The sequence below is a fragment of the Lepus europaeus genome, chromosome Y (genome assembly GCF_033115175.1).
Source record: "Lepus europaeus isolate LE1 chromosome Y, mLepTim1.pri, whole genome shotgun sequence".
Classification (NCBI taxonomy): Eukaryota; Metazoa; Chordata; class Mammalia; order Lagomorpha; family Leporidae; genus Lepus; species Lepus europaeus.
In genome coordinates, this window is record NC_084851.1 from 4,112,994 (window position 1) to 4,127,638 (window position 14,645).

General features: G+C 37.8%; 1 pseudogene; it reads right to left on the reverse strand.

Moving 5' to 3' along the window:
- Window positions 1–12,242: 12,242 nt before the first annotated feature.
- LOC133753993 (coiled-coil domain-containing protein 126-like) lies at window positions 12,243–14,325 on the reverse strand (annotated as a pseudogene).
- Between the last annotated feature and the right edge of the window lie 320 nt (window positions 14,326–14,645).

A 14,645-nucleotide genomic window follows, 5' to 3' on the forward strand; every position in this document is an offset into this window, starting at 1 on the left:
GCCATACAACAATTGAGGGAGCCCACTTAGTGGCTCTGATGTAGTGGGTGCTGGCCCAGCAGGTTCTGTGCATGCATGATATCACCTCCTGTGAATATGGAAGGTCATGCTTGATCTGTATTTCTCAGAGATCCTGAAGAGATTGAAAAAAAAAAAAAAGAGCAGGATACTGCTGGAACAGCTGTGACCAAAGAAGAATTTCAGGGCAAATGGATGGCCCAACTTCTGAATTCACTGCTACTCACCACAAGGTTGCAGACTGGTTGAATGTGTGCAGGTGCCCTCTCTACCTATTCAGCAGTTCACTACTGTTGAATACTTATAATTATGAGTGCTAAGTTTGCCACTGAAAACTGGTCTGCAGCTCCCACTACTCAGGCCACCGAATGTGAAACAATAACCACTGAGTGATCTTAAGCTACACCAACTTCTACAGATTGTGGATTTCTTTATTTTTTATACCACATGAAAATGCCTGGAATTGTATTATTATCTGTGGATATGTTATGCTTCTGAACTTTTACTTTTGTGTTCTGAAAATAGATGTGAATGGTTGCACATACATAGTGGTAATCCCAAGAATGATGTTAACTGTAATAATCAGTTGCATTAGTGAGCCTAGATTTTGAGAGTAAATTGGTTCTCAGTGACAAAAAAGACTTTATCAGTTGCATAGTTTGAAGATATTTTCTCCCATTCTGTTGGTTGGCTCTTCACTGTGCTGAGTGTTTCTCTTGGAGTGCAGAAGCTTCTCCGCCTGATGTATTCCCATTTGTCAATTTTGGTTTTGATTGAGTTTCTAGATTGTTTCAAAAAGTCTTTGCCTATGTCAATGTCTTGCAGTTTTCCCGAATGTTCAAAATAATTTTAATGGTACTATGTATAGAATTAGATCTTTGATGCAGTTTTGAGTGGATTATTGTGTATGGTATAAGGTAGGGATCTAGTTTTATACCTCAACACATGCACATGGAGATCCAGTTTTCTCAGTAGCATTTGTTGAAGAGATTGTCCTAGCTCCAGGGATTGATTTTAGCTCATTTGTCAAAGATAAGTTGGTTGTAGAAGTGTGTATTTATCTGCTAAGTTCTTTTTCCATTAGGTTGGTCTACATGTGTAGTTTTTATTTATTTTTTATTTTTTAATCACCAGTACCAGGCTGTTTTGATTATAACTGCCCCATATTATACCATTTTAAAAAATTGTATTTAAGTTAGGCAAGTTTCATATAGTTCATATAAACAGATTTAGTAATATAGTGACATTTCTCACCACCCTTTCACCTTCTAGTGCTCCCACCCTTCTTTCTCCCTCTTGAATAACCATTCTTAATTTTTATAAAAATTTATTTTCCGTATACTTAATGATTACATAGTTAACACTACTCTAAGTAAAAGTGTTAAACAAATAGTATGCAGAGAAACAAAATCGCTTCCTACATGGAGGTGATTATGGCTACTAGCCTAATCAATTCTAAAAATATCTATTACACTCCAATAGAGCACTTCAGGTACTCATTTACTTAGATCAGGGAAAAAATTTTATCTGCTTTTTGAGACTAGCATATTTCACTATGTTTAATGGTTTCCAGTTGTGGCCATTTTGTTGCAAAAGACAATATTTCAATTTTTTTTTTTACAGCTGAGTAGTACTCCCATTAATATATATTATAATTATAATATAATTTATGTATCTATATATAGATATATATCTATATAGATATATATCTGACATAATTTCTTTATCCACTCAACAGTTAATAGACATCTGGTATTGTCGGAGGCCATCCGACAAACCACACGGAGACACGCAGCACTCAGTCAAGTCATCACCACGTTTATTGCCTCATCACGTTCCAGGCCAAGGTAGGGGGCCCGGCGATGAGAGACTGGAGGCAGTCTCCCTGGGGAAACTCTTCAACCTCCAGCAGCGAGCACACAGAAAGACAAGGATATATACCCCAGGCCCCATACAGATAACATTCATTGAGTGTAAACATGCATAGCACAGGAACAAAACAAGTTTACAAGGTAGCAAAGATCAGGGTACAAGCTCTGCTGATAGAGCAAAGAACATCATATACCTTCATCAGAAGTCACATCCTGCCTGCAGGAATGTGGATTGAAAAGTCTTGTGCCTTCAGAACAATAAGCAGAGGAAACAGGATTAGATAAGGAACAGCCTCAGCCTGCTGCATCTCATGTCGGGCCAGGGACACTAGCCCCGACATGGTGTGATTCCATATCTTATTTATTGTGAATTTACCCTCATAATCTATCAACCAGGAATGTATCCAGTTCTTCTAGGTTTCTCAATTTGTTGGCATACAATTGTTTCTATAATTGATGATGATTCTTTCACTTTCTGTGGTTTCTATTGTAACACTTCCTAATTCATCTTTGATTTTATTGATTTGGAACATCTTCCTCATTTTTTTTTGGTTAGTTGGCTAATGATGTATCATTATTAAAAAAAACTGTGCTTCCTTTCACTAACACATCATATATTTATTTTATTTTATTTATTAATTTCTTCTTATAGTTTAGTTATTTCTTTCCTCCTACTAGTTTTGGGTTTAGTTTGTTGATTTTCTAGGTCCTTGAGATGCATTGATAGCTCATGTATTTGTTGACTTTCCAATTTCTTGATATAGGCACCATATGCTATAAACTTCATTCTTAACACTGCTTTTGCTGTATCCTAAAAGTTTTGATATGTTGTATAGTCATTTTCATCCATTTCCAAAAAATTTTTTTATTTCTTTTTTGACTTGTCCTATGACCTGCCATTAATTCATGAGCATATGGTTCATCTCCAGAGGTTTGCATATGATCTAGAGATTTGTGAGCTGTTCAATTCCACCTTAAAATAATTGTGGTCAGAGAATATGCATGGTATGATTTGAAGTTGCCCAGACTTTATGGCCTAGCATATGGTTGATCCTAGAGAGTTTCATATACTGATGAGAAGAATGTGTATTCTCCAATGAAAAGTTCTGTAGATATCAGGGGTATTTGCTCCATAGTGTCAAGTACCTCTATTGTTTCTATGTTGATGTTCTGTGTAGTTGATCTGTCCACTGATGAATGTGGAATCTTGAAAATCCCAATTTCTATTTTATTGGATTCTATATCTCCCTTTAGAAACAATAATATTTCTTTTAAATAGCCAGGTACCCTGTGGTTGAATGCATGTACATTTATGTAATCACATATTCCTGTTGAATAGGTTCCTTGATCATTACATAGTATCTTTCTGTGGCTTTTTCAACAGATTTTTGAGTTGAAGTCTATTTTGCTAATATTAGGATGGCCACATCTGCCATTTTTCTCTTTCTATTAATATAGAATATCTTTTTCCTTATAAGTATCACATGCTACCAATTGTGCCACTGCAGCACATATTTTTTCAATCCTTTCATTTTCATGTGTATATTTGTTGGTAAGGTGTGTTTCTTGTAGGCAGAAAATAGTTGGGTCTTGTTTTTTAATCCATTCAGCCAATCTGTATCTTTTAACTGGAGAGTTTAGGTTACTATTTAAGGTTACTATTGATAAGTAATGACTAGGCCCTCCAGTTTTCCATAAATATTCCTTTCTTTACCTTGGATTTCTCTGTACTTTTACTGGAAGATTTCCTGTCTCCACATCCTTTCTTTATTTCTTTTATGAATACAAATAATAACTTTAATTTGATCCATAAAAATTAAAATGAATAATATCCATATCTAGTAAGATATTCAACAATTACTCCAAACTTTATCTGGTAATTTTACATAATTGATTTCTTCACATAAAGGTTGAGTACAGAGAAGACAGTTTGGAAGACCATTGTTCATGAATCAATATTTTCTCATAGCTATTTTAGTAAAATTATTGCTCCTACATTTGATAGCATATTATAATAAAGAACAATACAATATCAAGACCTAAATTCAAAATAGTTCTTTTTTTATTTTATTATTTAATGAATATAAATTTCCAAAGTATAGCATATGGATTACAAAGGCTTCCCCCCCCATAACTTCCCCAGACCCGCAACCCTCCACTTTCATACTCGCTCTCCCCTTCCATTCACATCAAGATTCATTTTCAATTCTCTTTATATACAGAAAATCATTTTAGTATATATAAAGATTTCAAGAGTTTGCCCTCATAGCACCACAAAGTGAAAAAATACTGTTGGAGTACTAGTTATAGCATTAAATAACAGTGTACAGCACATTAATGAGAGAGATCCTGCATGATATTTTATAAAAAAGATTAATTACTTTTCTATGTAATTTCCAATTTAACACAAAGGTTTTATTTTTCATTTTCAATTATCTTTATATACAGAAGATTGCTTCATATATACTAAGTAAAGATTTCATCAGTTTGCACCTACGCAGAAACACAAAGTATAAAAATACTGTTTCAGTACGAGCTATATCATTACTTCACCTTCAAAAACCCATGAAGGGTTTTCCCTTGAAGATCCACATGGGACGTAAGCACACAGTGACTCTTGATGTTGATTTAACAATTTAACACTCTTGTTTATGGCGTCAGAAATCTCCCTAGGCTCTAGTCATGAGTTGCCAAGGCTATGGAAGCCTTTAAGATTCGCGACTTCCATCTTATTCCGACAAGGCCATAGTCAAAGTGGAAGTTCTCTCCTCCCTTCAGAGAAAGGTACCTCCTACCTTGATGGCCCCGTTCTTTCCACTGGGATCACACTCGCTAAGATCCTTTATTAAGGTCTTCTTCTTCTTGTTATTTTTTTTTGCCAGAGTGTCTTGGCTTTCCATGCCTAAAATACTCTCATAGGCTCTTCAGCCAGATCCAAATGCCTTAAGGGCTGATTCTGAGGCCAGAGTGCTATTTAGGACATCTGTCATTCTATGAGTCTTCTTTGTCTCCCCCTCCCATATTGGATCCTTCTCCCCGTTTTTTTTATCAGTTAGTATTAGCAGACATTAATCTTGCTTGTGTGATCCCTTTGACTCTTAGATGTATCAGTGTGATTAGTTGTGAACTGAAATTGATCACCTGGACTAGTGAGATGGCATTGGTACATGGCACCTTGATGGGAATGTATTGGAATCCCCTGGCACTTTTCTAACTCCATCATTTGGGGCAAGTCCGATTGAGCATGTCCCGAATTGTACATCTCCTCCCTCTTTTTTTCTCATTCTTATATTTAACCGAGATCACTTTTCAGTTAAGATTTACACACCTAAGAATAATTGTGTGTTAATTACAGAGTTCACAAAAAATACTAAAATGGATAAAGTATTACATTGTACATCAACAGTCAGCACAGGAGCTGATCAAGTCACTATTCCTATAGCGTCCATTTCACTTCCACAGGTTTCCCTTTGGTGCTCAGTTAGTTGTCACCGACCAGGGAAAAGAAATGCTATTTGTCTCTTTGGGACTGGCTTAATTCACTCAGCATGATGCTTTCCAGATTCCTCCATCTTGTTGCAAATTACTGGGTTTCATTGATTCTTACTGCTGTATAGTATTATATGGAGTACATATCCCATAATTACTTTATCCAGTCTACTGTTGATGGGCATTTGGGTTGGTTCCAGGTCTTAGCTATTGTGAATTGAGCTGCAATAAACATTAGTGTGCAGATGGCTTTTGTGTTTGCCAATTTAATTTCCTTTGGGTAAATTCCAAGAAGTGGGATGGCTGAGTTGAATGGTAGGGTTATATTCAGGTTTCTAAGGAATCTCCAGACTGACTTCCATAGTGGCTTAACCAGTTTGCATTCCCACCAACAGTGGGTTAGTGTCCCCTTTTTCCCCACATCCTCTCCAGCATCTATTGTTAGTAGATTTCTGGATGTCATCCTTTCCAACCGGGTTAGGTGAAACCTCATTGTGGTTTTGATTTGCATTTCTCTGATTGCTAGTGATCTTGAACATTTTTTTCATGTGTCTGTTGGCCATTTGGTTTTCCTCTTTGGAAAGATGCCTGTTGAGGTCTTTGGCCCATCTCTTAGTGGATTGTTTGTTTTGATGTTGTGGAGTTTCTTGATTTTGTAGATTCTGGTTATCAACCCTTTATCTGTAGCATAGTTTGCAAATATTTTTCCCATTCTTTCGGTTTCCTATTCACTTTCCTGACTGTTTCTTTTGAAGTACAGAAACTTCTCAATTTGATGCAATCCCAAATGTTAATTTTGGTTTTGACTGCCTGTGTTTTTGGAGTATTTTCCAAGAAGTCTTTGCCTGTACCGATATCTTGCAGGGGTTCTCCAATGCTCTCTAATAATTTGATGGTGTCTGGTCATAGATTTAAGTGTTTGATACATGTTGAGTGAATTTTTGTGTAAGGTGAATGGTAGGGATCTTGCTTCATGCTTCTGCACGTGGAAATCCAATTTTCCCAGCACCCTTTCTTGAATAGACTGTCCTTATTCCAGGGATTAGTTTTGGATCCTTGATTAAATATGAGTTGGCTGTAGATTTTTGGATTGATTTCTGATATTTCTATTCTGTTCCATTGGTCTCTCCATCTGTTTCTGTACCAGTACCATGCTGTTTTGATAACAACTGCCCTGTAGTATGTCCTGAAATCTGGTATTGTGATGCTTCCAGCTTTGTTTTTGTTGTACAAGATTGCTTTGGCTATTCAAGGTCTCCTGTGTCTCCATATGAATTTCAGTATTATTTTTTCCAGATCTGAGAAGAAGCCTTTGGTATCTTGATTGGTATTGCATTGAATGTATAAATTGCTTTTAGGAGAATAGACATTTTGATGATGTTGATTCTTCCAATCCATGAGCATGGAAGATTTCACCATTTTTTGGTATCTTCTTCTATTTCTCTCTTTAAGGTTTTGTAGTTTTCATCGTAGAGATCTTTAACGTCCTTGGCGAAGTTTATCCAAGGTATTTGATTGTTTTTGTAGCTATTGTGAATGGGAATGATCTCGGAAGTTCTTCTTCAGCCGTGGCATTGTCTGTGTATTCAAAGGCTGTTGACTTTTCTGCATTGATTTTATATCCTGCTAGTTTGCCAAACTCTTCGATGAGTTCCAGTAGTCTGTTAGTAGAGTTCTTTGGGTCCCCTAAATACAGAATCATATCATCTGCAAAGGGGGGTAGTTTGAGTTCTTCCTTCCCAATTTGTATCCCTTTAATTTCTTTTTCTTGCCTAATAGCTCTGGCTAAGACTTCCAGAACTATATTGAATAGCAGTGGTTAGAGTGGGCATCCCAGTCTTGTACCTGATCTCAGTGGAAATGCTTCCAACTTTTCCCCATTCAATAGGTTGTTGGCCGTGGGTCTTTCATATATTGCTTTGATTGTATTGAGGAATGCTCCTTCCATACCCAGTTTGCTTAGAGTTTTCATCATGAAAGGGTGTTGTATTTTATCAAATGCTTTCTCTGCATCTATTGAGAGAATCATATGGTTTTTCTTCTGCAGTCTGTTAATGTAGTGTATCACGTTGATTGTTTTGCGGACGTTGAACCATCCCTGCATACCAGGGATAAATCCCACTTGGTCTGGGTGGATGATCTTTCTGATGTGTTGTTGCATTCTATTGGCCAGAATGTTATTGAGTTTTTTGCATCTATATTCATCAGGGATATTGGTCTGTAATTCTCTTTCAATGCTGCATCTTTTTCTGGCTTAGGAATGAAGGTGATGGTGGCTTCATAGAAAGAATTTTGGAGGATTCCCTCTTTTTTGATAGCTCTGAATAATTTGAGGAGAATTGGAGGTAATTCTTCTTTAAATGTGTGGTAGAGCTCTGGTCCTAGGCTTTTCTTTGTTGGGAGGGCCTTTATTACTGTTTCAATTTCTGTGTCAGTTATGGGTCTGTTTAGGTTTTCTATGTCTTCCTGGCTCAATTTAGGTAGGTTGTATGTGTCCAGGAATCTATCCATTTCTGATAGATTTCCCTGTTTGCTGGCATACAAGTCCTTGTAGTAATTTCTGATGATTCTTTTTATTTCTGTGGTGTCTGTTGTAACGTTTCCCTTTTCATCTTTGATTGGGTCTTTTCTCTTCTTTTTTTAGTTAGTTGAGCCAATGGGGTGTCAATTTTGTTTATTTTTTCAAAACCAGCTCCTCGTTAGGCTCATTTTTGTAATGTTTTGTTGGATTCAATCCTGTTGATTTTTTCTCTGATTTTAATTATTTCTCTTCTCCTTCTGGATTTGGTTTGGTTTCTGCAGATTTTCTAGATCCTTGAGATGACTTGAAAGCTCATCTATTTGGTGCCTCTCCAATTTCTTGATGTAGGCACCTCTTGATATAATCTTTCCTCTTAACACTGCTTTTGCTGTATCCCATAGGTTTTGGTATGATGTGGTGTTATCCTTATTTACTCCCAGAAAATTTTTGATTTCTCTTTTAATTTCTTCTATGACCCATTGATCATTCAGGAGCATGTTATTCAGTCCTCATGTGTTTGCACATCTCTAGGGATTCCCGAGTTGCTAATTTCCAATTTCATTCCTTTGTGGTCTGAGAAGCTGCATGGTATGATTCTAATTCTTTTGAATTTGCTGAGACTTGTTTTTGGCCTAGTATGTGGTCAATTCTAGAGAAGGTTCCATGTACTGCTGAGAAGAATATAAATTCTTTCTGTGTTGGATAAAAAGTTCTATAGGTATCTGTTAGGTCCATTTGAGCTATAGTGTTGTTTAAATCTTCTGTCTCCTTGTTGGTGTTCTGTCCTGTTGATCAGTCTATCTCTGAGAGTGGAGTATTGAAGTCCCCCTGTACTACTGTATTAGGGTCTGAGTCTCCCTTTAAGTCCCTTAACAAGTCTTTTAAATAAGCTGGTGCCCTTTAATTAGGTGCATATACATTGATAATCGTTATATCTTCCTGTTGAATGGATCCTTTTATCATTATATAGTGCTCCTATTTGTCTCTCTTAATAGCTTTTGTGGTAATATTTATGTTATCTGATATTAAGATGGCTATGCCCGCTCTTTTAAAATTTCTGTTGGCATGGTATATCTTTTTCCAGCCTTTCACTTTCAGTCTGTGTGCATCTTTGTTAGAAAGATGTGTTTCTTATAAGCAGCAAATAGATGGGTTTTGTTCCTTAACCCAATCAGCCACTCGGTGTCTTTTAACTGGATTGTTCAGGCCTTTAACGTTTAATGTGACTATGTATAAATAGTAACTTTGCCCTACCATTTTTCATTTCCTGTGATCTTTTGCTGTGAGGTTTCCTTCCTTTATCTCCTTTCATATTGGTGACTGTGTTTCTGTGTTTCTGTATGTAACATATCTTTAAAGATTTTTTGCAGGGCTGGACAAGTGGCGACAAATTCTTTCAATTTCTGTTTGCTGTGAAAGGCTTTTATTTCACCTTCATTCACAGATGAGAGCTTTGCTGGATATAATATTCTGGGCTGGCAGTTTTTTTCTCTTAGTACCTGGGCTATATCTTACCATTCCTTCCTCGCTTGTATGGTTTCTGATGAGAAGTCAGCTGTGAGTATAATTGGGGATCCTCTGAGAGTGGTCTGAGGTTTCTCTCTTGCACATTTTAAGATCTTTTCTTTATGTTTCACTGTGATGAGTTTAATTACAATTTTTCGTGGTGAGGATCTCTTTAGTTATGTTTATTATGGGTTCTATGAACTTCCTGTACAAGGATGTCTCTGTCCTTCTCAAACCTGGGAAATTTTCTGCTAGTATCTCACTCAAAAGTCCTTCTAATCTTTTCTCCCTCTCCATGCCTTCATGAACTCCTAGGTCCCATTTCTTAGGTTTTTTAATTGTATCCTGTATATTCCCGACAATATTTTTTAGATTTCTAATTTCCTCTTCTTTTCTTTGGTTTGCCTGTGTCCTTTCCTGTTCTCTGTCTTCTAAGTCCGATAATCTCTCGTCTGCTTCACCCATCTTGTTTTTAAGGCTCTCTGATGTGTTTGTCATTTGATCTATTGAGTTCTTCATTTCATTATGGTTTCTCGTCACTATCACAATTTCTTGTTCTACTAGTTGTTTCATTTCATTTGATTCCTCCTTAATATTTCATTTTCGCGAGAGAGATTTTCTATCTTGTCCACTAAGGATTTCTGTAGTTTAAGAATTTGTTTTTGAGAGCTTCTTAATGACCTTACCAATTATTTGAGATCCACTTTTTTTTTCTTCTATCTCATCATCTTCATAATCTTGAATTGGGGTGTCTTTTTCATTTGAGGGCATCATAGTGTCTTCTTTGCTCTTGTTACCTTGGTTTCTACGTTTGTTTGGCATCTTGGAGGTGTGGCCAAAGTGCTCTGTTTGGTTCTTCAGGGTGAAGGCCCAGGGTAACTCACCCAGATTGTTCTCTAGCTTGCTCTCTTGCTCTCTCTCTCTCTCTCTCTTTTTAGACTCAGTTCAGAAGAAATTCCACACATCTCCCCGGGTTGCCTAGGCTAAAAGTTTGTTTTACATATGTGAAATGGTGCCTGCTCTTTGTCTAGCTCTGCTTTGTAAGGTGAGTGTAGAGAGAGGCTAGTGTCCGTCCCGGTTCCCCTTATTTATTTGCTTTTTTTTTCTCTCCTCCAGTCAGCCTGGTGCAGTTTCCCCCGTGTGAGTTCAGACCACGCTTTAACCTTCCTGGCCAATGTCTTCGGTTACCTTTCCTTCCAACGCTGGGGCTCAAATTTTCCGGCCGGTCTTCTGTGGCTGGGCTCGGTGTTTTCCCCACTCTCTCAGTTCCCGTGGCTCCTGCGGCTCCCACGGCTGCTGCGGTGTGGATCGGTGTGACTCAGTGCGGTTCGGCGTGGCTCAGCGCGGTTCGGCGCAGCTAGGCACAGCTCGTTGTGGCTCAGAGTGGCTCAATGCGGCAGTGGGCCACCTTGCTCTCCCCGTAGGTCTTCTGTGTCACATCCATTAGATCCGGAAGAGTTTCCTCTGCAGTTTTTTTTTCTGAGTCTCTTCCTGGGGGTACAGGAACTCCACTTTTGTTAAACTATCTTTTCCCGGACTGTTGGTGCATGCTCTCACTCTCCGCCATCTTGGCTCCGCCCCATCCCAAAATAGTTCTAAATCTATAAGTCAGCTACACTTGTATAGTTTTTATACATAATAAATACTGTGAAATTATAGGACGGCATATGGCAATTAGATTTGCTACAAGGAAATTTTAAATAAAGTGTTCTGTACTGTAATTAACCAAGAATAGGATTTCTTGTGCTATTTTCCTGGAAACATAGTCAGTCTTCCAAATTTATATTTTAAATATTCTTAATTTTTTAAATCGTCATTATATAAAATGAGTTATCTAATGTATGTGTAATACACAGCCAAAATTTCATAAATGAGTACACCCTTCTATACTGTTAACATTTCCCTAGCATTGGATAAAGTCATCAAGAGTCCTGGTCTCCCTGATCTCTCAGTGCCCTCCTCTCCAACCAGCAGAATGAAAGCAAAAATACCCAAATGTGCTTTCCTTATAGCACAGACACTCAAGAAGTTAAAGTTTTCGGTTAACATTCATGAATATAAAAAATTCATGAATATCTTAGTTTTTTATAATCTCATCATAAAATATCTTTATAATATAATTAGAAAACTTTAATTATGAAATTAGAGATTGCTGTAAAAATGTTTTTAAATCACCCCAACTTTTAGAATACTCTCTGGACAGAGGCTGCTACCCATTTCAAGATTATACTCTCACAAATGTAACATTTTAAAATATACATTGATTAACTTTCATTATTTTGAAGGATAGTACAAATGAAGACATTCTTTGGGTCATGATTTCAAAACATTTTCAACATTTTTTTTTCTGCTCATAATCTAAGTAACAAAATACAATACTAGAAGTAAGTACATGTTCTAACAGCCTCAGTCTAACAGGTACATCTGTTAGAATAAATGACAAAATATTTAATAACCATATTCTCAACTGGTCTGAAAAACATGTTAAATATTTATTTAAAAATATTTTACAGAAATGAATCCATGTCTTTTTTTTTTCTCAAATTGATCTCAAAGACAAAAGCTGTATATAAAGATCACCTATCTGCTTTCTACATTAACCGTGATGTCAAGTTCCCTTTAAGGATATAATATAGCATTGAAGAGACTTACCTGAAAGCAAACTAACAACACTGAAAACTTTATATAAAGAATTAAGAGTTCCATGAATCCAGCATATTCCTTATAAATGCATAGAGCTTTAAATTGTCAAGTGTTACTCTGTGCTAACCAGTGATTGCAAAAGTTTTCTGTGGCAGGATACCACCCATGGTGAATGGAGCAGCACATGGGAATCTTCAAGTGCTAACCCTGCCTGATGCATTTATCCTTTTATTGGTGGTTACCGGCACTAAATGCTACCAGCACCATTTGTAGTATTGATTGCTGAGCTGTCCACAACAATATAATCAGCTTGGTACTCCAGCATTACCAAAGGATAAGGAATTATTATTTTCAGATCCCGCATATCTTGACATGGAAGCACCATTCTTGACCTCCACTACAATCTTATTTTCCTCTGCCAGAGCTTTAATGTATCTTTTTATCAGGTCTAGTATTTATTCTTACAATTTGATGACTTTGTTGTTGAAAATTATAGTGCAGTTACATCAATCCCCAAGTAAGTCCAAATATAAGTAAAAGTAAATTTAATTTCCGGGACATATTTTTCCTTGTGATTATAAAAAATACTTATCATGAAGCAGAATTGATTCAAAAGTAGAAACTGAAGACATGAAACAGGAAAAAAAAGGATAAAATTCCTCTGATGTATATTCTTCTTCATCATCAAGGTTGTCTCCACTCTTTAACTCCGCAAAACTTAAGAATGAAGCCATAAGCACCACAAGACCTGGGGAGAAGCACCTGATAGTTTAAAGTGAGGTTAATCCCTCCTCTCTAGCAGCAAGGGATCATCTTTCAATGTTTTGTGGCATTAGAAGGGCAAAGTATGCAAATGTGGTACAATTAAAGTATCTTCAGTGATCTATGTCTGTGCTAGAAGAACCTGGGAAGCAATCTCACCCAGTCCCCTCACATTTCAGATGACGAAACTGAAGCTGAGATGGTGTCTGTCCTTGCCAGTGGACTTCTCATGGCTTCTGAGTAAGTTTACAATTATCTTTTGAATTGTGGCATATCATCAACCTCTTCATATTCACATTGTAAGATTGAAGTGTTGTAATGTTCCTTTGGGGGCATTATATTGTCTTACTAGATCTTGTTTCTTGAATTTATTTTAGGCATTATGGAGATGCTTCCTTTTTTCTCTGATGGCTTTTATTTTGAACGATGCTCTTTCAGCGAATACTCTGAAGTGTGCTGGGTGTTGCAGGGGAGCTCTGGTGAATGCTCCATGTCAGATGAGTATCCAGCATGAGAATTTGGTCATGGCCAATCTGTTCATTTTTTTTTTTACCAGAAGGGAGGATTTGATCAATTTGTTGGCATAATCATTCCTTCAGATCCCTCTCTTCCAAGGTGATCCATGTCTCAGTGTTAGTCCACAGAAGTTGCCATGGTAAGAACCACACAAAGGATCTGTGCAATCCTCAGCATGAGCATGGATACCACTACAATGACCCACCTCTGGTGAACAGGTAGCTCTGAGAACACAGAGATGTTCACAGTGATTGTCCAGATACCTGACTACCCTCTGTACCTCTCTTGCAGAGTTGCCTTATTCTTTACACACAAGGCTCCCACAATCATGGGATAGAGAGGATCAGCTCTGCCCCAGTTGCCTGCCGCTTCCACAGAGAGGCAGAGACAATTTCTAAGCCAGCTGCCTGTAGGTTCTGTGCCCAGTAGGTTTGAGCAACAGAACCTGAGATATATTGAGATGCTAGAGACACCTTACAGTCCTACATGAGTGCCCAGGCCCTTGTCAATCTTCTGAGCCACTCTAAGTAAGTAGAAGAATTAAGATTTTTCCCTCTTGTAAAATCCCTGGATCATATGCCTTCACAAGAGCCACGTGTTGTAGCCCCTTCTCATTTTAGAGTGCAGCTGTTTTGCTGCCATTTGCCAAGTGCATGGACCCAAGCCATGGTTGTTGCTACAGAAAAGATGTCCCCTGTCTTGTCTGGCTATGTGCATAAGAGCGGGAACAGCTATTACATATGTTCAAAAATGGCTTATACTTTTATCTCAGAGTGGTTTTAGGTGCTATTTTAGGGGGATAGGGATATAGAAACATGACCCTTTCTTCTCCCTGTTAGCAGATATCCTATCTCCAACAGGGCTCCAAGCAGGACTCTTGCCAGCTCTCCCTGCAACTATATCACAGTGGCATGTGCTGCTGCCACCTGATCTCACCTCACCTTCCAAAGCTAGTGTTCTCTTCTGCTCTTGGCTGCTGTGGTCCTGTGTTGTGTCCATGCTTATGCTGTGTTTCTGCACCCTACACAGAGATCCACAGTTCCCTCTTCCATAGAATTTTCACTGTAGTTTTCTCCACAACTCCCTTGAGAATGACGCTCTCCACTTTTTTTAAGCTATTTTCTCCTAGCCTAGCGCAATAGGTTCCTTCCCTATTCTACCACTTTTAAACCTGGTCAGATACCTCAGGTTTTTTTTTTTGGACAGGCAGAATTAGTAAGGGGGGGGGAGGGAGAAAGGTCTTCCTTTTCCGTTGCTTCACCCCTAAATGGCCACTATGGCTGGTGGGCTGCACCATCCAAAGCCAGGAGCCACGTGCT